The sequence below is a fragment of the Ammospiza nelsoni genome, chromosome 1, assembly GCF_027579445.1.
Source record: "Ammospiza nelsoni isolate bAmmNel1 chromosome 1, bAmmNel1.pri, whole genome shotgun sequence".
Lineage (NCBI taxonomy): Eukaryota > Metazoa > Chordata > Aves > Passeriformes > Passerellidae > Ammospiza > Ammospiza nelsoni.
In genome coordinates this window covers 33,215,906-33,241,932 of record NC_080633.1, presented here as the reverse complement: position 1 = coordinate 33,241,932, position 26,027 = coordinate 33,215,906, and the positions used below count along the sequence as shown (strand labels likewise).

General features: G+C 40.1%; 1 protein-coding gene across 3 annotated transcripts in view; it reads right to left on the bottom strand.

The window, feature by feature from the left end:
• Positions 1 to 25,631, bottom strand: part of PALS2 (protein associated with LIN7 2, MAGUK p55 family member) — a 58,993-nt gene extending 33,362 nt beyond the window's left edge. Inside the window, exon 1 of one of the 3 annotated variants that reach the window (XM_059480119.1) lies at positions 25,497 to 25,631. The gene's annotated coding sequence lies outside the window, so the exon portion shown is untranslated. Of the gene's footprint in view, positions 1 to 25,491 lie in introns of all 3 variants that reach the window. The other 2 variants (XM_059480111.1, XM_059480129.1) reach the window with 2 other exon arrangements.
• Between the last annotated feature and the right edge of the window lie 396 nt (positions 25,632 to 26,027).

Genomic DNA, 26,027 nt, shown 5'->3' with positions numbered 1-26,027 from the left:
AGTATGAGGCTCAATATTGCCTCAGTGTAGATAGTTCCCCATCTTAAAGGGAAAATCTTTCAAAGTAGTTGAATAAAAAATAATACCTTCAAGTATGCCTGTATTTTAATCAGTTACAATGTTAAGCAAAAAAAATTTAGACTGAGAGAAAGGTTAAGTTCAACAGTTTTTGCACCTGTTACCTAGCACAGGGTAGGCAGAGGAACATTTATATGCCTCACCATGTTTCACTACTTTACACTCACCTGGCAAAATATGCAGAACATGATCGAATGTTATTTGCCAAAAAAAAATATCAAGAGCATATTCCAACAGGAATTATGTCTGCTGGTTTATTCAAAAAGAATAGACCACAAATATATGGATACTTTTTTTGATGGACTAGACAAACATTTTAATCTCAATGTTTTATGTGTATTATACAAGTCATGGGCCACTTTCAAATATGGTTCCTGTTTAATGTGAAAAGCTGGTGTTTGTTCACATGTGAAAATAGCTTTGAAAGTCTAAGCAATATACTGACTACATATGCCTTAGATATTCATACATGTACTTCCAAAAAATTTGATTTATCTAAAGACTAAGGGCAGAGGTGGGAGGAGGGGAAGACACTTTGGGAAATGTATTATGGAACCGTTTCTTCTGTATCTATTCAAGAGGCTTTCCTTTACTCATTTCTAGGGTCTATTAGACAACAAACAACAGGAGATACTTTGTCTCCAGGCTTAATTATAACAATCTCTCAGAAAAATGTAGATTCACATTGAATTTTAAGCAGCACTCATTTAAACAACTTCACTTTTTTCTTTCCAGGAATAAAGCCACCTTAGCACTTTTGAAAAAGCATCTTATCTTATTCCTGAGCAGCAGGAATGAAAGCAGAAGATGAAAGTACTTAGGTAGGAAAGTTTTACTTAAAAGATCAGCTCCTACCAAGCAAGAAACAGATGGAACTGAGGAGTTTTGAGACTACCAAATATAAATATCCCATCAAGAATTGCCTTTTGGGGTTCACATCTCTTTTGCAGTGAATCTGCCCCTGAAATGTTGATAAAAGTTACTCACTGGGGGGTAGAAAGCCCTGTAGAACTTACATTCAAGTCAGGCATACTGAAGAACTAAGGACTACATGAACAAACTGCATAAACCAGGTTGTCAGAAGTGCTTATAATTATTGTGTACTTTGGTGTACAATAAAGAGAAAATGTGTGCTTTTCCAGTGGAAAACTAATTGGGTCTCTCTTCCCTCTCTTGTCCCATTTTTACAGTAAAATACTAAGACTATAGTGACTTTGAGAGCTCTACCATTCACCTCCCTCTCTCTGAAGACAAGGCTGTTTCTATATTCAATAAACCATATCTGGGAAAAATGTTAAACTCTCATCACAACACATAAGGATTTGTTTTAGTGAGGACACCATGAGACAGGCATGGCTGACTACAATGGTTTACACAACCACCTAGGAACACACACATATTACAAGAAACCCACTGACAACAGCCTCCACACACGCCAGGAGGAACTGGGTGGCAGAAACAAACTCTCAGTTGAGGCGAGAATCCCTGCTGAAATACGGGGATTCTTAGGAAAGGGTGACAACAGAACTGAGTCTGAGCTGGGACTCCTAAGAAAAATGAGATTACAACTCCAGCCCCCGGCTTTCGTGACAGGGAATACACACAGAATTAATTTCCACAGTCAATTTTCAAAGAACATCTTCATAACCGCAGCAAGTTTAAAGCCTCAAGCAAGACTCAGCAGGAACATACTGGTCTGCTGTGTACATGCACTGAACAATTTATTCCTACTATTCATATGACCTCGCATTCAGGCAAACTGGTTTGTCATTTGAACTCCATTTCAAAAAGGGAAAGGGGGCAAAGAGATGTTAATTGATCTCTGTGGCAAACGGCATGCATCCTGAGGTGTGGGAATACAGAAATCCCACTTCCTAATGCAAAATTTACTAACCAGAACTATATCCTCCTAATTCCCACAGAGTTCTTCAGACAACCAAAGGATGTTTCAAAGGTTTAATCTACACATTGTACCTTACAATAGCAAGTTCAGATCAAACAGACATAAAAGATACCCTGATAACTTCTTTCTTCTTGTAATTGTAACAAAAAAGCAAGTTTTCACCAAGCTCTCAGCTGTTATTCTTCTACCAAATTTGATTTTTATTCTTTCTTTCAGCGCCTAATTCTTGTCTACATTAATTCTATGTAGAGGAAAGAGGAAGCATACATTTAAATAAATTTTCCAGATTTGCAGACAGAAGACAAATGTGTCACTCGCTGGGGAAAATTAAAGCTTTTCAGAATGAATATTTTGCACAAATTTTTTAGCTCAGCTTCATTTTATTAGTCTCCAAGCTTACAAAATAACAGAAATGAAAAGAAAATTATGTATAATATATTTAAATAAACATGCATATTTATTTCCACATGGCCTACTCATCTGGATAGAAAGTTATAATAAATACCTCAAGGACTACTAGAGAGGCAGGTACTCCACACAAAGTCTAGAAAGTTAGATTAAAATCTTGTCACATACATAAACTTCAGAAATAGTTTCTTGTGTAATTTGAAACTTTTTCAAGAGGGATATATTGAAGTTTCACAAGACACACAATAAGCTCAGACAAAAGAAGATTAATTTTTAACTTTGCCAGCCCTTAACCAATGACAACTCTGTAACTTTTTTCCCATTTGTGTCTAAGGGTTTTAAATAATGATCATTATGCTTAAATAAAAGGCAAAGGGGAAAAAAAAGTTATTTTGTCTTGGCCACTTCTCTCCCCAGTCACAAATTACAGCATTTTTGGCAGTCTGGAACATAGAAAAGGAGTACCTATGAACAAGTTAACATTCTGAGAATATTTCACAAGTTCATTCACAGACAGGCTATTGACCAAGACTATAAGAAAGGCTGACAAAGCTGTCTTACTACTGCTAAAGGACACTTCAGAAGCCATATTTTCAGTCAGAAGTCTGGGGAAGCACTATGCAGTGAGCACATACAATATTATGTTTGTGTTTTCCCAGCCAGCAGCTGCATGCACTGAGCAGGATCGCTCTCAGCAGCAGCTCCAGAGCAGTGAGTGCTACAGGAGGGCTGGAGCTCTGCAGTTCCACCCCAGGCTCCTCTGCAAATCAGGCACCTGCCCCACAGCCACTGCTGACTGCAGCAGGGTGCAATGAGAGTCCTTCAAACACCCAGCCACACAGCTTGCACCTCTGTCTGACACACACTGCCAAGCAGGGAGCGCTGGGCCAGCCCTGGACAGCCATCTTGACTCAGACATTGCTGGGCAGCGTTCCATTGTAACACCACTCAGACACCTCTTCTGAACAGGACCCCTTCCCAGGCAGCAAACACAGCACATCTCCTCCAAAAAGACAGTAAGACTGATTAATGAAGAAAGCTGTTGTCTGCAGCATGAACACTTTACTGACTGCAGAATCACATATGGCAATGAATTTTTAAAGGAAGCAGGAAAAGCCTAATTGATAAGAATGAATGTTCCTCTGGATATTCAAATTCTGCCCACTACATTTCTGCACATTGAAAAGAAATAAGATAAGTGCTAAGAAAAGTTTAATAATTTTTTTTTACTTCATTTTCTCCAAGTCTACTGCCAAGTCAAGATGGAGCTATTTTAACACACCTATAAATAGAAGCTCAAGCAGTCCCTACCCTTATCAAACCTGGCTCAACTATATCTTTCATGCCCATGTTTCATGACTGTGAAGGTCACAAAAGCTATAGGGAAGAGCCAACAACCCTTTCCCAGCTTGAACACTGCAGACATACTTCTTTCAGGCTGAGAAGATTGTCTAAAAAAAGACGAAGCACAAATTTTCTGACGAACAGATGGACCTCACAGCTGCATCTTTGGAAAAAATAAAAGCACTATTTAAAAGTAATCTCAGCAAAGATAAAAAGGGAACAAAACATCCAAACTCCAAAACTAGCAGATTAAAAAGCTTAGGTCTTATTTAAATACATGTATCATGACCAACAACAAGACATTGAGGACAGATACACTAAAATCTAGTTTTAAGGAAATTATGTCAGACTTCTCTTTCTTAAAAGATTGCCAAGAAAAATATTTCCCAAAGTACAAAGGCAATTAACTTCATGCTAACTAAGCTTGATGCTTTGAAGATAAGCCTATGTAAGTGTTAGGTATTACCAAGTTTTCTGACCTTTTTTAATTAGAGGAAGAATGATACAAGCTTCAAGCACAGAAATTATTAACTGAGAAAGGACACACATGCACACAACACACAAGAATACAGAAAAAAAAATCTTTAAGCACCATACAGCACAAAGCAGAGCATGTACAAGCAAGTCAACTAAAAGTTTTTTAAAAAGCTGAATTTAATTTTTTTTTTTTGTGTTTTTACTTTTTCTCTACAGATATTAGGAAAGGATACACTGATGTCACGCAAAGAGTACTGTCCGTTAAATGAGTACTAGGACGTGCCCCAGGAGAATTTTCAATTTTGGTGAAGAAAGACTGTACTACCCTTAGTTCTTCAACTACCTGAGTAGTTCAGGTACGGGAGAATATATTTGAACAGATTTTTAAATGAAGGCAAAACATTCAGTGGATAGACAGTCTAAGATTCTACTTTGTAATCAAAGGTTATAGGAGAAACTCAACAAAGTTTCAGAATGCATCCTGCACTCCACTCAAGTTATACAACAGGCTGAGATTATTGCACACATCCATCATTCTCCCTGGTATTTTGCAAACAGTAGCTGGATGAAGAAACCTGCATTCTCTGCAGACCTCTGGTAATTAATGCCAGTTTTTATGAAGACTAAAATGCCAGCAAAAGAGATACAACAACCTAAGTACAGCTTTTGAAGTATTGCTTTCTCTAATGCACACTCTTCCAAATGAATCAAAAGCTTTGTATCTGCATTTCTGCCACAGTACCCAGTATTATTTATTTGTTGCAGTACTACAGAGCCTGAAGAAAGCAGGACTGAAAAAATGCTAATATAAGTAAAGAGGACTGTTATATAGCAAGGAAGAAGTCATGTGTAACAAACAAACAAACAAACCCAAACAAATGTAAGAATCAGTTTACTGTACCACTTTTCTTGGTGAAACACTTGAAGGAAAGCCATGCAGAACCATCTATTGTTTTATCCCATTCACAAATTCAGCCTAAGGACAGCTGGAAATCAATTAAGGTTTCTTCCTCAATTAAATCTCTTCTTCACACAAGTAAAAAAAATCAGACCTGAAGAGAAAATAATGAACACCTTTCCAAAGGGATAGCAGACTTCCAGTCCAAGAACATACTTTCATCTTGTTGCTGGTCTCCAATCAACACTGTCATAGTGGATAAAGGCAAGCTGCATGTTGTGTCCCACTTCTGAGACCAGGAGCCCCAGGAGCAACTGGCCCAAGCTTGGCCAGCAGCATCTTTTTCCAACCATTTGCACTTTCATCTAGGAACACTGGATAGGCATTTTTTCAAAGAAAGGTAAAATTCACAAGGCTTATAACGTGCTCTATTGTCAGTGCAAATGAAACAGTTCAGAACATTAGTCACAGAGCTGTTCTGTAGCGTGCTTTGTGCATGTCTGCAAAAAAGACAAGGTACTTCAAATAAACAAAATTAGATACTCCACTGTGTAGCAAAGTAACAACACTGCACCTCCAGAGATCTGTGGTGAATCTTATTACCAGGGACGATGTTGGTTTCACTGCAGTTTGCATCCCAGGGGCGTCTGCATCCTTGTGTCTGAAGGCACCTGATCACTCAACAGAGTATCAGGAGGATATCATTAAAAACAATCCACACTTCAGATATCTGGGCATTTTCTTAATCTTGGTTAATAGAAAATCTAGATTAAACAATTGTCTCTGCTCTCTGTCCTTAATCCAATTTTTTTTACATCTAGAAAGCACAATGTCTCAGTTTCCATTATTGGACAAGTCTCGTGAGTGCCTTGCACGACACCATTAATACTTCCCTCTCTAGTGATAGGGAGAGATAATGAGATCTGTTTTGACCTTCTTACAGTTACATCATACTGTCAGCTCAACCTACTGGTCTGTCACTAAACAGTACAAAGGTACACTTTAAACATCACTCTCCTCCAAAATGAAAAACCGTAACTGAACAAAAAGTCCTTTTTCTTCAGTGAAAATACTTCACATATATTTTGTCCCACTGCTATTACTCTAGGTTTCAAATTAGTTTTTGGCAATTTGTTTTTGTGTTTTGGCACTTTTGCTTTAGTGAAAATGCTTAGACAAGGAAATGCACCAGAAACCACATATCATCCAGATACTACTGTTGCTTTTAACACTACTTCCTTTTACAGCTTCAAGCATAGGAGACACTCAGGAATTCTAACAAATAAGAATTTTATAATTAAGAGTTTTGATATCAAGCGAAATAACACTGTCATAATACATTCTCAGAGTTATTTTATAACAACAGAATGCTTTTTTAAATTAAAGCATCCAAACTCAGCACTTTCAAAATCTGATTGCTCCATTATGATGCAGCTGTAAAAAACTACACCTCTGCCCTTTTACCAGTCACACCCATATGTTAACATTTCATGCATTCACTGTTTCAAGCCTCTGCTACTGGGAAGTATTTATTGAATTATCCCTTCCAAGGTAATACACTGGAGTATTTAAATTAGAGCTGTACCAGTGCAGACATAAAATTATTTTTGAGGTTCTACTATGGATGCTACACAAGCATTTTAAAGCTGCTCGATAAAATTATATGGAGAAAACAGAAATGCAAGACAGCTTTTTGGAGCACAAAATAAGTTAAAGCACTTTAGAAAATATTTAGACTATGTCAACATATTCTTTAATAAAAAAGAAAAAAGATATTTACTTACACTATTATTATACCTAGCCCATTTTTCCATCAAAAGGAAAAGAACTACCATAAAATGCTTCCATAGGGAAGTGTTCACTTAATCTCACTCAATTTTCTACTGCATCCCAGTCTGAAGACAAAAAATTTAGCACAGGAGTGAATCAGCAAACAGGAGTGAATCTGCAAAATTTATAACATTTAAATGAAATTATCTCTGTCCCAGGACCTCAGTTTTCAATTTTACATGATCACCTAATACATTTTCCAAAAATTTCACTTGAAGTTCATCCCTAAACTCTAGTGCTCCCACTTCCACTAAACTAATCTCTCTCATGCACACACTCCCATTTCTGCCCAACAAACTTATTTGGAAGCAGTAAATGCAATTCACTAAATGAATAATGCTCTAGTTCAGGGTGACTTGCAACAGAAAAACAATAAAAAAAAAACATTTACTTCACTACCTTTGTCATATGACACAGTTCTTGCTTATCTTAAGAACACAGCTAAAGCTTTACCTACAAAGAAAATTTCCAAAACACGGTTGGAATGTTAGTAGCGATGTAGTGGATAGAAAATGGTTTTTCAAACTTGTTTGCCAAAAAACACAGCTTATCTTTTTAAATAGTGAAAAATGCCACATAAAAACTTTGTGTTTTAATAAAGAAATGGCAAAATATGGCATGTTAAAGGCTTACTTGACCTTCAGGAATGCTCAAACTACATCTCTGTCACTCCTAGTGAAGAGACTCCACCCTAAACCTTTCTTTCAATTCGATGCAGTCAAGATTAACACAATTGCCTATTCATTACCCTCAACAGTTCTGTTCCTTTAGTCCTGTGAAGGCTGTGTTCAAGAACCCTGGAAAAGGAATAAAAAGATCAGCTTGACACTTGTATTTTGAAGGGAACTGAAAAACTTCATGGAGTAAGTCACACTGCCCTTAGTCATGTGTTTTACCTCCTGGACTACTTCCCCACGTTATGTTATAAGGATTTATTCACAATTGCCAATATTTAATGAAAAGTGGGAAATCTAACTTCAATTTAAGAAAGTCTAGGCACAACAACATCAGGAAAAAATTATTTCTAGTGGTCTTGGGGTAGCTTGGATTAAGAACTACATGCTTTTAAGGAAACTGCCACTTTGAATACTCTCTTTGAATGTTTGCCACCTTCGCTTTAAAGCTACTGCTGTAAACCCTGAAGACAGTGTTCTGTCTTGTATAAGGTGGGCACAGGCAGTGAAACAGCAAAGGGTGTCTTCAAAACTGTGTGTGATGCATACTGACATGTCTGAAGTTTTCTACTTCATTTCCTCAGAATACCAAGTTGGGTTTCATTAAGTTTTGCTAAGAACTGAATTTTCAGTCACGTACCCCACCCCTCCAACTCAGCAAAACCAGAGATCTTTCAAGTAAATTTTGCACATTTTTCAGGTAAAATGTCTTGGTTTAGTTTTTTTTGGTTGGGAGGGAAGGGTTGTTTGTTTGTTTTCAAAAGAAGCACTGGCAAATGCAAAGACAGCCGAACTTTTCTTCTTGAACAGTTCACACCACTGCAAAACTCAGTGAAGAATAATATCTGTCAGGATTTTCATCCTTTTCTGAGACAGGCAAATTGCTGTAAATCTGAAAGGTTTGAAACAACAACTTCTACTGATATGACATCATCTTTTATAATGGCTTCTCTTGTAAAAAGTTCCATGATGGAACTTGCTTTTTGACTGCATCTGAGCCATGACAAAGCCTACAGAAGGGGGGAAAATTGTAAGATAATGTCTTTCTCAACTTCAAACTGCAATTGCTGTTTCTCAAAAGCAGTTCATACACATCTTCATATGCTAACTCTCTTCAAACCTCCTTATGCTGAAACAATAAAAGCCACATTATCTTAATTTTCACTCAAGTCCTTTGTTCTGTTGTTTCCCACACTTCTTAGGTGTCTCAGAGAAAGGAGCTGGGAGAAGAGAGGAGGGTACTAGTACAAACAAGTACTAGTACAACCCTTGTTGGGTTTTGACTATAAAACCTCTCAGATCTGCACAAGTTTTAAGACCCAGTCACCTGGGTAGCAGCAGTCAGAACCACTTCTAATGCCATCCACAGAAAAGGAGAGGATTCCCAAAATAGCCAATTGAAGTCCTCCCATGTACAATCAGAAATGGTAGGTTAGGGATCATGGGTCTCTGTCCCCAACCTTGGAATTTCACTGCAATAGATAAATAATAATTCCATGTTAGAGCTTTTCCCCAAGAAGGTTTTATGAAGTCCAGGTCCCGACCTGGAAAAGATTAATTGCTTTACCAGCCACCTTCAGTGTGGCACTTGAGAGGACTGTCTCATCACACCAAATGAGTTCTCAGAGCAGTCAGTCCCATCCATGGTTGTTTCTGCTTATCTTACTTCCCCACTGAATTCCTCTTTCTTTGAAGAGTATTGGGCTTGAAAACACTACAAAAAAGAGAGCAATGTAACCTCCTATGGATAAATTGGTTCTTCGGATACAACTAGTTTTAAGATTGTGGAATAATATAACATGAAATCACCTTCAAGTTCCCAAGAAAACCTGAAAGGGCTAAGATGTCTTTTTACATAACTTTCTGGGTGTTACAAGGTCAAAATTACATTGTTGCCAGTACTTATTAATGTTATTTAAAAAAACCAAGTCCTATCTCAGCAGACAGGTTATACAGCACACAAGGTAGCAAAAAACAGATGGAGTAGTCATTGTCTCCACAAACCTGACACATAAGTGAAATGGCCCCACTCCTCCTCAAGATTTTGAAAGGTCTGAAACATCATAGTCTAGGGATGCATTTTCAGAAGTATAAATTCCTCTTTGCAGAAAGAATATCAACCTGTTAACTTATTTTTTCAAATAATCATCTCTCTTTCTTTCACTTTTCACTATACTTTTCTTCAAGTTGCGCCCAACACCAAATGAAACTTTGATCCTGTTTCAGTTTCTCAGAAGCCCTATCAATCAACATAGCCCCCAGAAGACCTGCACACATTCCACTTGTCAAGTGGAAGAAGAAAAGTCCTAGACTCAGGACAGAACCTGGCTGACGGTCTCTACTCAAAGAGCAGCTGATAATTTTAAGCAGTTCAGGCTTGCACTTCCCTAAGTCAACAGATCCCGATTCCTCAGCTACATGTATCCTAAGAGTCAGCTACACATGTGTGCAAAGTTGTAAAGACTGCTGGACTCCAAGGACACATGCTGGACTTTAGCTTGCTTTTTGGTCCAGTGAGCAAGGAAAAGCAGCTTGAAGAACCAGATCTAATAAAGTAAACCACATGCAGGTAGAGTCCCAAACACCCATCCCTGGACAGACCCAGTGGCACCAGCCCAGCAGCCTGGTAAGCACTTACTGGATTGCTGATCCAGCCTACTGGCATTAGTTTGTACATTGAGAGATCCTTTAGAAACATCAGATCACTGGGCCCAAACTTCCTTTGGAATACTGTTTGTAACAAACCTCAGCAGTACTAACACCATATTGCTTGGAAAGGTACCTTTTTATCTTCATTAATATCCTTTCCATAAATCAAGCTTACTGATGGCACCCAGTATTCCTCTACACTAACTTGCCATAGTTACAGCAATCCCATTTGATCCTGTAAGAAGGAATTTGTGTTCAGTGACTGAAGCATTTGAAACATGAAAGAAGCTTTCTCAGCTGCAGAAAATCTGGCAGATATTCTGTTTTTCCAAAGACAGTGTCAGGATTTAAATACCACATCACTTCTCAGCGTAAGTTTTCAGACCCAGACAAGCCAACTTTCACACAGAAGGAATCAACACTTGTTTTTTAATACCAGAGAGACTGCTCTGAATCAGCTCCTGCCAGTAGTTCAAAAAAGAAGCCAAGTCTCTGTATTGAAAAAATCTTTTCACAAATTAATTACCATGCCTCTGTCCAGAACAATGGACATCAAGAGCTATGAAGGATAAAGATTCAATCAGGCATGCATTATGTTGGCTCAACATAGGATTAAATTATGGCTGAAAGGTTAGAGAATTAAATAGTCTCATGGTAATTTTTTGATATACACTCTAAGTACTCGAAATTCACTCTACAGTTACATAAATTTCACATGTGCTCAAAACTGTGATCTTCCTGTGCTTAACAAACAAATTGCTAGCATGTCAAACAAGTTAGAACAGAGCACTCCAAGAAGACCTGCAATTTCCTGGTTTTGTGTGCCAATCAGAAATTTAAGCATGAACAGAAAAACATTCTCATCCATGTTAAATACCAGCAGGATACTGCAGAACCCTTCCCCTACAGGATTTTTACCAGACTTACACTGTTGATCAGTTTTCCTAATTCTTTAAATAAAGTCCACTGCTGCCTCACTCTGCAGGCAGTTCTTGTTCCAGAGAGATACCCAGAACCTGAACAGCTATCTTTTTGTGAGAAAGGAACACTTACACAGCGCTTTATCTGCACACATCAGACCTCTCATTTTAAATTATCAGAAAGACTACCTTAAGTTCAAGACTTAATAAAATGAATAAATCAGTATAGTAATTTTATCAGTCTCGCTCTTCAGTTCTGAGGCTTTCCAAGAACAGGTGGGCACAGATTTTTCTGTATGACAGATACAGAGAAACAATGCAAAGACTGATGACATGAGAAGTTTATAGCACAGCACAAATCTGTTTCATACAGCAGAGCTGCAAGACTCCACCATAAATTTGAAGCATGGAAATATCACTGCAACTGCATCCCAGTCATTCTTGCTTCACCAAACATTTTTACTTGAATCTCCTGTGCTAACAGCACAGCAAAGCCATACAATACACAATGTCCTATGACTTTCAAGATTCCATAAAAGACACATATAACATAACAGGACCCCAAACATATTCACAGACACAGCACTTCCAACACCATGTACAAATAATCCTCTATAAAAACTCGCTGACTTTAATCTTCTGAAGACTTTTGTTGGATTATATTTCAGGAGGGGTAGAAAATATATTTCAGTGAGTTTAATCACCACCAAGATGCACAAATTCCAAGATCATCTTAGTGTCAGATTATCTCTCATGGGTTTTTTGCAGTCATCATACCAGCCATCAGAACACAGGCCTGTGCACATACACTGACATCAGAATTCAAATCATTTAGCCAAAGGCCCTACCATACACAGAGAAGTTGGTCATCTCTCCATCAGACATAAAAGTAAAATTTTGTTTGAGAGCTAAAAGACCTGAACACTTATTTAATAGTAAATAATTTGAAAATGTATCTAATAAAAGGGAAAAAAATGGCTGCAAAGTAGGCAACACATTATAATGAACTTAGAAAAACCAGATACAGCAAAAGGAGTAGCTCAGTAGGAAAAACAAAAAATGTGAAATGTCTTATATATTCCAGCTAATGGCCCAGGAAACCACACCTCATCTGTCATTTCTGTACACAGTCTAGCACTACCACATGGTGCTTACACCATGCTGGAAGGGGTAGTGTTTAAATGGAACTATCACCTGCTCCACCTGTCTTCATGTACACAGACTGGCACTCGTGCCTGGAAGATGACACTATGCTCATTCACTGATGTCAAAGAGAGGCAGGTTCCCAATGCTGAGTCCCTCACTGTGCCCCTCTTTCAGTCTGCTGCCTTTAAAAAAGTTTGTTAGACAATATTCCAGAGAAGTAGAATTTGCAAAAATATTACTGAAAAGGATTTAAGTGTAAGTTTAGCTGAAAGCAGGTAACCAGCCCCAGTGACTTCCAAGTTAAGGCATCAGTTAAAGTTGGTTTGGGAATTATGTCAAAAAAAAAAAAAAAAAAGGAAGTGACCTACTTGAATGAAAGACTCATTCAGAGGTTTATATGTTCAGATCCCCTCAAAACAGGCTGACAAGAGGTATTTGCATATATTTCCTTAAGTACAAACTGTGAAATGTCACACAGTATAATTCTTGATTAATCCATTAGGTTCATACAGACTCGAGATTTTTCCACTATCTTTTTATTCACTGCCTATTTCTGTTTACACAAGAAAGTACCCCTTCTGTTTCCTAAGTATACCCAAATGCTTAAGAAACAGTAGATACTAAAACTAAAATGGCAGCTTAGCTGCAAAAAAAAATGAGTAGCTTGAATAAAAGCAACCTGTGCTATAGACATTCAGAGGTCTTTCTAACATTTTTGAATTCCAATTTAAAGTAGGATGGTCAAGATCTCAAGAGTCTCCTTATGAGTATTCACTTCTTTAGCCTTTCTTCATCCTTTTAATTCGCTCAGAAGCTGCCAATGAACTCTAAAAACTACGTAACAGAAGCTTCAGCAGGATTCTAATTTTGGTCACAGATAACTAAGTAGAGCAATTCTAGATAATATTAGCTGAGATTTATGATGCATTCAACATCTTCAGATGCACAAGAGTATTTTTGGGCATCACTTGGAAAGACAATATTCAATGTACAGCTGGTAAATTTTACTCCTTTTTTTCTCCTATTTCGCTACAAGAAGCAAATTCATGCTGCACTTTCTCTCTTTATTTTTTTCTTTTTTTTTCCCAAAGGATCTATTTCTTCAGCAAGAGAAAACACAAGTCAGGTCAAGTCTCACTTGCAATGTATCAAGATGATGAATCTATTAGGTTCTATTACAGCTGGTTTTGAGAGTAGAAGTTAGATAAACCTTTGTCACTTCTCTGAGCAAGATGTACCAATAATTAGAAGAAAACCTGCCCTCTTGGTGCAACTCCGGACAAGAAAGGTCAGTCAATTTTTTCTCAACTCCACATATGTTGTGTTATATCTTTTCCATTTCTGTTGCATTATTACTAAACTAAAAAAATAAAAAAAAACTTTACATAATGATCTGTTTTATCTACCACTATCAAAATCTCTTCTCCAAAGAAGAAAGAGCACCTATAGAAGCCTAGATCAAGTTCTTGGTAATGGAACTGTTCTTATTTTTATACGCTTCTCAATTTCTGTCAAGCTTGAGAGCTTCCACATTCCACTCAGGCCAAACTAGGGGTTTGTCAGTGATTACACTTCCTATTAAAATATAAGAAGAAAGTCACCTTGAAAAAGTACTTTCTAAAACCTTTCTAGAGAACTGTCTTGGGACATTGCTTCATTATTGCCTCTTTAAATGATGAAAGGATCGAACACGAGAGGTGTGACCTTTACCAATGAGTGAGAAGATGACAGACTGGAAAGTTAAGGGGAAAGAGCTCTTTACATCTCTCTGAATCCTTGGCACCACATTTCCAGCAGGTAATACAAACTATTTCTATAACACTAAGCCTTTAGTCTGTATGGAAATCACTGCTTGGATTCTAAGATCTCCTATCAAGCTGATTTAGCTCGAAAACACATCTCCAGGTCACTGCTAACACAGGATGATCTAGAACACCTGACTCCATTCCTCTTCCTTATATCACAAGACTGAACCTAGAAGCTTTAAAGGCACTGCTTATTGCTGTAAAACTGAAGTGTTTTCCAAGTGGCACCAAACCTAAAAAACTGCTAGCTACCTGTAGAATGACTGAAGTGAGGGAAAGATGAGCCAGTTGCTTCAGCTTGTTCCCAATTCTGCAGATAGATACAGGACAATGTGAAGGGGGATGTTAGGAAGGATGTTTTTTAATCACAGCAATTGAGACCGTGATATTTCCTTATAATCTATGCATTTCCACGATCAGTTGAACATGCTTCCAGGCACAGGATACCATACTGTCAGCCTAGCTTGAAAGAGCATTTCTATTGCTAATTGAGAACCCTCCCCTTTAGCTTCAGACAACCACCTTTTACCAGCTCACACATCTAAGTATAAAGGACTCTGTGACCAAACAACCCAAAATTCAAGCTATTAGAATGTTCTTCCTTTAGCCCCACACACTTTATCTTTCTGTGTTTATTAAAACCCCACACTAAAAGCAGAAAACCCTTAAAGCCACACCAGGATATTTGGCAAGGCTAGGTTTACCTTATTCAAGGTGCCTGTGTGGAAGCCAGTATCAGAAGGAACATGTCACACGGCAGCAGTCAGATTTCTAGAGAGCAGGTAAATATGTAAACAGGCTTGCAAGCTCCAGTGTTTGGAGGCTAAACAACTATTTCTGTTGTTTCACCTGGACACATCATTAGGCAGAATGGAGCAATGACCCACCAAAGACCAACCTATGGGTATCCTGGTCAGTCTGACATGCTTCCTCAACTCAAAGATGGGTAATCATTAACCTGCTGCAAACTTGCCACCAGCTCTGTTACCAAAACAAGAACTAGCAGTGGTTCAATCTTCACAGAAGGCTACAAGGCTGCACGTATCATATCTCAGTTATCAAGCACTTCAGTGAAAATCCATGGTCAATTATTTAAAGAAACTAAACAGTAATCCAATCCAAGGATAAGAGTTTCTCATGTTTAATCAAACAGATCTCCAGTGCACACTAGCAATTTATGTATGAATACAGTCCATTAAGGAGTTGAAACCGGTTTTGAAATAGAAGCGTCTTGAATGGTAAAAGCACTCAACCCAAATTACAAAAATAATCCACAATCTAATTTAATTTAAAAAATCTTCAGGTTAAATGTTAGCCAGATTCTGGGAGATTACCTAGAGAAAATGTCATGTATGCGTACTTGGTATTTATGCTTTCCTAGACAGTTTATGGATGTTGGGCTTTCTGTTTACAGACAAGCGTTCTTTTTTTTTAAGATACATATGTATGCGTATATATACACCCACATACATCTTAACACACACATATAAAATACTGCATTTTATTAAGAATTCCTTCTTTTTCTGTATGTTTCCATATATGTATGGAGTTGCATGCACACATAAAAAAAAAAAAAATACGTGTATTTTTAAAAGACAGACTGCCACTTCCAATCCATTACTGGTATCAATCCTGTCCAGTTCAAATGGGTAATATCCTAACATAGAGGAAGATATACCAAAACAGAGAAAGACCCTGATGCAGGGTCTTTCTTCGGCGCAACATTAGAGTAGGAATCTTCCTCTTACAGGTAGCCACACCCACAGCTAACGTGTGCCTGGTATTTCAGGTCATCCTCTTGCATTTATACTGGCTCCCTAATGACTTGCAGAAGAGCAAGAGAAAAAAAAATGAATGGCAAATGAGTAATCTGTTCTCTACTCAGAGATGGACTTCCTGGAGCCCTGCAAGTCTTACGCCTTTAGCATTATCAATCATTCTGCTGTCTTAGTTTTCAATCCCCTCTGCAAAGCTATAAGATCGTTTTGGAAGCTGCTAATTTGCAGGCCCAGGGCAATTACATAAGATGTTATTTTAGTCATGAACAATGCACTAATTTTTGGAATCTGCTGCTGTTGCGCATTAGCACAATGAATTCTTCATCGGTTTTTGGGTGATGATGTCTAGGCACTTGGGGACCATGCTATGCTTCTTTATGCCTATCTGCAAGCTGAATTTAAGGTTATCCAGACACTAATTCTTCTGGCCCCAGCATCTTCTCATTAAGACACTTCCATATCTTCTGTCTTATTGAAAATCTGCTCAGGGATAACACTAATAGGGGCTCCTGACAGATTCTGCATGGTTTCAGATGCTGCACTGCATGTTAGAAAAACGAGCTTGATGGAACTTCAGTCTGACCCCATGACAGAACTTATTATTTAAAACCGACTGTATTCAATGGGACCCAAGTACTTTCAGGTTTGCAATGGACTTACATGTTACTTAGCTAGGCTGTAGGACTTCACTGACAACGCAAGTAACAAGTTTCACCCTTTAACATTGTACTACTTTTGCATTAGTACACAATACTCCTGCACTTGGATACCAGATGCCAACTACAGAACTAAAATTACTGCCTCTACAGATATCCTGGCTGGTCCTGTATTCAACACAAACAGGAAGTCATACTCTGAGACCTCAAAAGATTTCCTTCTATTTCAAAACAGCACTGTATTATTAGAAGGTTAATTTGCAAATTAATCTCTGTAGTCTTCTCTCATCTACTGCTTAAGTGCATTGCTGCTTCTTAAAGTAAGTAAAATCCAAATACAAACAGGTCATTTATATAAATGCATTTGCATCCAATCATGGTTCACTATCATCTATCCAGAGATTTGCCCTTCCTGCTGAAGTTCATGAAAAAAATAGGAAAAACATTTTCCTGACTATCTCCCCTGACTAACTCTGCTCCCCTGTTTATTTCACACTAACTGGGTTTCTGTCCAAAGATTTTGTAACAGAGGTAAAAGTAGTAACTTGCTTTATTCATGAAGCTTACTGTCAAACTACTGGAAAGATTTCAAACCCAGAACTCTGGAAATACAGACTTAACAAAAACATTGCTCTAGCTAGACTTGGTTAAATGTCACAGTTGAAAGATTTAGTGTGCTTACTCTCTGCTTATTAAGTAAATATTTCCAGTATTTCCAAATTAAGAAACTCTACAACTGAGACTAACTAAACACAGCATGAGCTGTATGAAGTTGAGGAGCGGAACAGATACCTACCTGAAGGAAATTAAGTTATAGATGAAAAAAAGTTAATGTCATCCCCTCAAATGCAAGTATTCTTAGCTTTCCCAGTCTAGTTATAAGGAAGAATAGTAAGCCTTAAAAGTGATCTAAATTTTGAAGTAATTACAGAAAAATAAAGCTCAGTGTATTAACTCACCCTGGAGGAAAAAACAGAGTAATCTAATTCAAACTAGTCTATGGCTGTCCAGAGAGATTACCTCCTGGAAGTACAGTAATTATATTTGTAAAGTAAAATCATTTATGCCTGGGGTAGGGAAGCCCAAGGGATTTTATTTTTTTATTATTATTTCAAATGTGTAAAAGCTTTATAGTGACACCCATAGTGAGAAAAGTGCTTTGTGCACAAAAGTACACTTTCTGTGTAATGGGTTCATCAGAAGTGGTAAACAGATAACTGGTATGACTGTATCACACCAGATGTCACATATGAACAGATACACAGTTGCACTTTTCCATATTGGGCCCATACATTCTAAGCTAAGTAGCAGACTGTTCTGAAACTTATTACACATGCATTTTTTGCCAAATTTGTAATTAGATTAATTCTTACAATTCTTAAAAAAGGATTCTTAATGGTTTCACTGAATATTCCTCTATGTAGTTTTTTTGCTAGAACCTTACAAATAAAATTTCTTTGAAAAATCCAACCAAACACTACATTCTTACGAGCTCAAACTTACTTCAAGTGTCTTAGTTTAACAACTCCAGTTAACAGCAAGATCTAACAGTACCATTCTGGCAGTCACACTGTCATATAAAAGACTTGTGGTTTTTGGAGAAACAAGGCGTGTGGTCAAACAAGGGCTAACTCAGGTCTTGTCTACAAAAGAGAATGCTATCAGGAGCCAAAGTTCATGGTTTGAACAGTCAAAGAGAGCCAAAGTAAAACAATACTAGAAACTTGAAATCATCTATGAAGCAGTTATCTCAGAAATTTCAAATTACAACAATGTGCCTTGAGACCCTCCACCTTACGATGAGTCCACCTGCTGAACAGTCCACCCTTCTCTTTTCCATTTCCTATTCATTAGTGCCAAGGAAGTTCTTCCTTCTGAAGGCCCCGGCTGCTTTCCCGAACAGCATGGAATCTGATGTAAGACCGAGAACTGTGTGCTAAACTTGTTAAAAACTACACATTTCTTTCTGCTGCTGTTTAGTTAGTCTGTGCTGTTTGCAGAGCTATTTACCAAGATTTGACTCAGTTAAATGTGCACGCTTCAATTCATAGCTAATAAATTCCATTCAGCAGTAAACCTGCCTGCTTCCAGGCGTCAGCACAAAAAATCCCAGCAGAGACTGCAGCAATCTCCCCATTTAATAGACTGCTGGATGGGACAGTCCTTTTTTGACCCAACTACAAGAGCAAGATTCCTAACTGAATCAATTTTTGGCAACAGCAGATTTTTTTTTTTTTACGAATTTAGCCACTTATTTGTTAAGAAGCGCCAGCTTATTTATCAGTGTGCTCAGCTAAGCAAGCAGCCATCCGCACGGCAGGAGCTGGCTGCTGTCACTCACCGGCGCGGTGGCCCCGACGGCCCCGAGCCCAGGCCGGCGCCGCTGTCCCGGTGTGGCCACTGGAGGGCGCGCTTGAGCCGCCTTTCCGAGCCGGCCCGGCGCGTTCGGGCGCCGCGCTCCAACTTGCAAATCCTTACATACAAAACCCTCTTCTGCCCCTTTTCAACAGCAGCCGAAGCCTCTTACCTTCTCACCGGAGTACACACCCAGTTAACCTCTCATTTCAATGGCACGATTTCTAACAACGTCTGGATTCCTAAGACTTACCCGTTGGGTGTGTGTGTGGCAGACACAAAGATGGATGGATTTTTTTTCCTATCAAATTATGTGTCAAACTCAAGACACAATTCTACTCTTCGGTGCTCCCATACCCCCTTCTTTTTGTGTATTTATAGCCTGTCCTCAAAACTGCCCAAACGTTTCTCCCCTGCAGCAACAGGAACATGAAACAGATGTGAGGGCTCTCAACCAACAGTGAGAGCAACTCAAGCACAGTCATTACTGCCCTGTGACCAGGTAATGTTACAGACGTGCTGATTAAAACCCAGCAACACAAGTTACCAGTTTATCTTGCTTCCCAAAGCACAATGACTTTGGTATTGGTCCAATTGGTATTGGAATGGTAGTGTGTCCATTTGATCCCTCTTGAGACAAGACACCTGTGAGATTATTGCAGAGCTAATGATGGACAACTCCTCTCACACAACAGGCTTACACCAAGGTTGAATTCTATCCATGCAGCAAGTGGGCCACCCCACATAAAGCTATGAAAGAATAAAACAAAATTCACAGAACTGAAACCAAGTGTTTCACTTGATAAATAAGCTGCAGTTGAACACTGCCTTAAATACCACACATAGCAGTGTACACCCAGAGTTTGTCCTCAGGGAAGATCATGTAAAACAAATGCCAACTGCAACAAGTTCCTGGAAGTTGTTAAAATACTACAAAGATTAAATACGTATAAAGGAGCTTCACTGGTCAGAAGTGACTGAATCAGGCACTGCTCATCCCATTTTGCTGTTCTGTACCAAATGTAGTGTAAGCAGCAGAGCCGCACCAGTAGATCTGAGAAGAGAGACTGTCTGTCCGATTTGAGTTCAGATGACTGAATGCCCTACACACTCCATGAACATGAAGTTTCACTTACCAACTTCTCCCTGCCTGCATGCTCTTTACCAAAGAATGCGTAAACTGAACTTTCAGTTGTTAATTACAGCTCCTTCTAATGATCTGAGGAATGTGTGAGAAGCTGTAAGCAGCACTATGACTACAGCAAAATTAATAATGTTCAAGCAATTTCTGTGCAGCAGCCCTGTCCTTTTCCACAGCACAACAACTCACAATACAGTAAGCCAGAATAGCTTGGAAAGGAGAAATTAACTTTTCTCTCACTTCATTTACTAGAACATAGTCTGTCTTCCCAGTCTGAGAACTTCTGCTGCATAAGCAGTTTCATCTTGCCAAAAAGACCTCTGTAAACTTCAACAGAGGATCAGGAAAGGAATGGGATGGAATTTTAATAAGATATGTAAAGGCTGACTTACCAACTGGCCCACTGACTTGTTAAAAAATAAATCAACATCACATAAAAAGTTGTTGACATGTTTTACATGCCAAACCTCTGACATGATCCCTACAGTCAGATCTCTGAACAATTAATGAATGAACATTGAACAAAATATTTTTTAAAAATTTATCCATTGGAATGGAATAACACAGCCAGAATGACTGACACATCTTTATTTTATTCTCCTGCTGATTTACTTGAGGGCTCCCCTACCTTGTGTTACTAGTCTTAAAAGAAAAACTTTATCCAATCTTTTTACCCTCAGTCTGTTTACCCTCAATCTACTTTCTTCCATCCTGTGTTTGGATATTTTAAAAGGTATCACTTAAACTTTTCATCAATGCATATTTGACCAGTGGGTGGAAATAATTAGAAAATTAAACCCAAACTATTTGAGTAGCCACTCTCAATACAGAAGCAATATTTGAATGCCACAGCTCTTTCAGTAAGAGCATTAAGAGTAAACTATCTTAAAATAAAAATGTAAACATTTTCTTACTTCCTAATTTTCATTGTTTTAATAGTATCTTGATAAAATGTTTGCAATCAAAATGTAAAGGCTTAAGCTTATTTCAAATCAACAATTGTCTCCACCTACTGGAAAAGTGAATTTAACTGAAACAGTAATTTGATCCTTTGGGATTTCGGTAAGCAGACTGCAAGAGGAGCAATGTTTTTGTGTTAGATACAAAGAATTTGTGTGTGTCATGTGTCATCATGTTTTGTGTCCCTCTTCCCCAAAAACAAGTTTATAGAAACCACAGTCATTCTCTGCAGTAAGCGTGGATTTCACTGAGTCCCTGCTCTCAAACAGTTCCTTGTCAGAATGTAAAACTAATCAATACTCTTAAAAATCATGTATAAGTAATTTATTAAATAACATTTGTTTGTTCCTAGTAAATCTGAAATGTCATCTGATTTCAGTATCTTTCTAATTCCCACCATGGTTTCATGAGACCTGGGCACTAGAATGAGTTATTTAAAGAACTGATGCGTAAAACCCATGGAATAGTTGCTAATATGAAACATTGTAACATTACGAAACACTGTATGAAACACCTTTTTCTTTTAAGCCACAGACATTGAAAATAATTAGAACATGATGATAAAAGCAGCCAACATCCCATTTTTCAATTCTTATTGTTATTATTTAACAAAGGTTGTGAAATTACTGTAACTTCAAAGACTCTAATGAACCCAAAATGAGAATGTAAATGTTTACATATGGAAGAACCCCTGTCCTAATCTCTCTTTCTATCTTCTTTTTGGTCTCTGTTATTCTTGTAGGAGTGACATCAGCCACAACTACATAATTCAGGCATGCTTTATTCTGAAAAAAAAAGCAATTTTAAGCCCCAGGACAGCCCATTACCATCACCATGCTTTGTTGCACTACAGTATTGCTGTAGTATGAGCTGAGACCCAACTGCAGATGCTTACAATGACCACAGAACCATACAAGCCCTGTAACAGAATTTACAGGGTAAATGTAAGAATGCAGAATGTACAGATGTGAGCAGCACATCTGTATTTCAGCCTGTCTCTCACATATCACACCCAACTAAACTCACCCCTCTCCAGCACCTCTACGAGCTCCTTCTCTTGTGTGGGACAGCAAAACCACTTTTCCCTCTCACAGACTCGCTCTTAACCCTGCCAGCATATTCTGTGTCATACTGCCACACAATAAGTCCAATAGTGTTTGTACCACTCCAGTTGCTGGGTGCTTCTAAAAATTCAGGTTTTTACCACAAGTGCAAGGCCAAGCCTTCCAGGTTTTATCCATTTCTAGTTTAAGCACACAACATGATGGAGCATTTTATTTTCACATATGTGAGCTTTTCATCCTTTCAGATCTTGAGAGTATTATTCCTTCCACATCTGCATGGAGGCTGTCACAATCCCAAGTGCATACCTGTCTCTTGAGCAAAAAGAAATTCCTCCCACTCCCTCAGCATGAGAAAGGATTCACTGATCGGTGTCCTGCACAGAGGATCAAAGGGCACTCACAAGCCCGGGACAGTCACACTCAGTGAGAACTTTAAATCACTCAGCAGAAAGTATGGGTTTAAAGCAGGACACTGAACTTCTAGAAAATGGCATTCAACCTACAATTTCTACAAACAAATACCTTTAGAACAACACAAGAATTCAGAGACTGAGTCACTCTACAAAGAGACTCATACTAAAGAGTCTTTTGCTTGTCATTTTGGTATTATAAAGTTTTCTGCAGATCACTGACCTCTGTTTCTGCACACAAAAATACCAAACACATGGACTTAACAGCAAGCTGGATCTTGACGCTGACCAAAGATACCCAGTGTTTGAGGATAATGCTCTGATCACATCCTTAACAACTTAAAATAAAGCCAAATTATTTGATCAATTACTTGGTTTTCCTGCTTTTACTATGGTTAAATATCAACTAAAAATGCCAAAACTACTAAGTCATACCGCCAAGATTTCTGTTCCTTTCTGCCTCCCTGAGGTTTACAAAGCCTTTACTTTTCCTTTTTTTACAAAAAAACAAAAGGAAAATAAAGATCAGATTAAAATTTTATGCTCTAAGTAAGAAATGCCCTAAAAGTCAGGGTTCTTGCAGATATTCATCCCATTAGTGTTTGTTAAGACTCTTTTGTATTATTGAGGTGCATTTTCATTACTTCCTTTCTTATTTTTCTTTTATTAAAAAAAAAAGTAAAAAAACCCCATCATGATTTAATAGCTTCTACTATTTTTTTAAAGGGAAAAAGGGCACAAGAAAGAGGCAGCTCAAAAAAGGTCCAATTGCACATATGTTGCAACAGCTTTTCAATCATTCTAGAGACTTAGAGTACGCTGTTGGCCCACTAATAGAGCAGCAGAACAGACACCATTCCACAGAGCTGGTACAGGATATTTGTCAATAATTTCCATATTAATTAGTTCTCAACAAGACAAGCTGAAAGAGCAGTGATCCATAAGATCTAAAATAAATGCAAGCACCCTGAATTCAAGGAATGTAGATCCTTTTGGTTAGGTGTCAAATATTCCATTAAAAAAAAAGAATAAAAAACTCCAAAACCTAAACAACTAAATAAAAACCTAGTAGAGCTACCAGCATTGTGATGCCATAGCTCAGTACTGCAGATTTTTCCCAGCAACAGAGATCTCAGGTAATCTAGCTAGTGCAATACTTTCAGAACAAATTAAGGACATAAGAGCATCAATTCCAAGCATTTCAAGGGAGGGAAGAGGAAACTAAAGATTTCTCTGAAGGGTCATTTAAAAATCTCATTTAAATGAACTCAAACTAGACTCCAATTGTCAGCATTTCATTTAAATGAGAATTTTCTCTATGTCCTTTTCAGGAAGAATTTTCTGGCAAATGTTGTATGGTCCAGTCAAAGTGTTAAAAGTCAACCACCTCAGCAGAAATAAAAGGAAACATTATGATGCTAGCGTCAACCCAGCCAGTTTAACAGACACTATCTGTTCAGAAGCAGCATGCTAAGATTTCAAAGCCTCCTCTAGTCTGACATCTATTTATAGGTGCCCAGTCTCCATACAATTCCTCACAGCCTCTTCTCTTCTCAAAGCCAAGTGGGAGAACTTTAACGGATCTAATCCTGGGCCTTGTGCTGCAAGATGGCCAGATCTGTAAGTCTCCTCCAGCAAACCCATGTGCAGGGAGACCAGGTGTTAGGAGAGACTGGTCGAACCTACGCAGGAGTCAAATACATGGGATAAACCTTCCCCCTCTGTCTGAGGAACACACGCGTTTTTCCTCAGCCAGCAAGTTGACAGTCATGAACCACATCAGCATCAGAGCTTCAGCAAAAGGTACCAGCCTGCTTCCTCCTCAACACCAAGCAACAGCCTAAGCCAGCTGCCTTTCAAGCCAAGACAGAAGCTACCGTATCCAAGCCAGCTCTGACCCCCAAACAGCAGCAATGTCATCCAAGCACCTTCCCACCTACAATGCTACTACCGTACATTGCACCTTCCTCAAAGAAACTCAGAGGCTGCTGGCTTTTTTTCCGTGCAGCCTCTACCACCCAGCACCCATGCACGTCTTTATAAAGCACTGATCCAGGTCGGCTCTCCTTCATCTCCACCAGATGTAACATCGCAGGAAGGGTGCAGATATTTCCCTGCATACGGAGCTCAACGCCACAGGCTGAACTCTGGTCCAAGCTCCGCACATCCATCCCTGCTGCCTCCTCTCCTACACCTACATCCACTTGCCTGTAGTACTCGTACAACGACCGAGGAGATGACAGCACTGCTGGAAACTCCTGCCCTCCTCATCACAACCACATTTTCGCCCCTTTCCCCAGTCAGAGGCAGACGGAAGGGGAGGGTTGACTTCCTCAGGTAGAAAATAGGCAGGGAAAGGCCGGGGCAGAGATCAGGAGAGGAAGAATCACCCCAAAGGGAGAGCAGATAATCCCCGAGAGGCGAGGCTGCGGAGGAGCATGAACGCGGAGGGAGGGACAGCGAACTGGGGGGATAATCCGGCAGGGAAGGGGGAGATAATCCCCTCGGAGGGGGGAGCTGGAGGATCCCGGAGAGGGAGGGGCGGGAAACCTGATAATCTCCAGGAGGAGAGAAAATACCGGGAAAGAGGGTGGGGGGAAGGTGGGTGGGCGGGTGGATAATCCGGAGCGGCAGATGAAGCGCGAGTCTCCCGGGGACGCATCCGGAGGCGGGAGGAGGAGGGTTAATCCCCGCTCTAGGGGCAAAAATCCCTCTTCCCGGACTCCGGCGCTGCCATGTTCGCTCCCCTGCAGGCCCGCCCGGCCCCGCTACCTGCGGACGGCTCTTCCCCCCTCACGCCACACGCACACGCGGCGCCCCCGCTCCCGCCGCCGGGTCGAGGGGCTCGGCCGGGATGGCACCGGGACCCCGCCTCCCACCACCATTTCCCCGCCGGCTGGGAGGGACGGGAGAAGCGAGTAGCCGGGCGGGCGAACCCTCCCTCCTCCTCCCCCCCCCCCCCCCCGCGCACGCGACCTCCCCGCCGGTACGGGACCTCACCGGCCGGCACCGACTCCCGCTGCTCCCCGTCCCCTCCTCCCTCAGCGGGCGCCGCTCGGCCCCATGGACGAGCGCGGGGCTGCCGGAGGGACGGCGCGAGCCGGAGGTGCCGCCGCTCTGCGCCCGCCTCGGCGCGCGCCGCCGGCGTGGCTGTAGCACGCGCTCCCGCCGCCGCTCCTCTGCCCCGCCCACCCCCGGCCAGCGCGAGCGAGCGCGCGCGCGGCCTCCGCGGCAGTGGCGCGGGAGCGCCTCCCCCGCAACCGCCCGGAGGGAGCGCGCGCGCCTTTGCCTCAGCGCCCCCCCCCCCCCCCACCCCTTCCCTCTGTGAGTGTGAGCGAGCGAGTGTGTGAGTGAGTGTGAGAGAGAGTGAGAGTGTGAGTGTGTGGGTGAGGGGGCGGGAGGGGTCGGCGAGTGTGAGAGAGCGAGCGCGAGTGTGTGGGAGTGCGCGTGACTGCGCGTGTCACCGCGTGTGTGCGAGGCGGCCGTGGGGGGTGGCGCGGGGCCGTGCGGGGACACGCGCGCGTTCGTGTG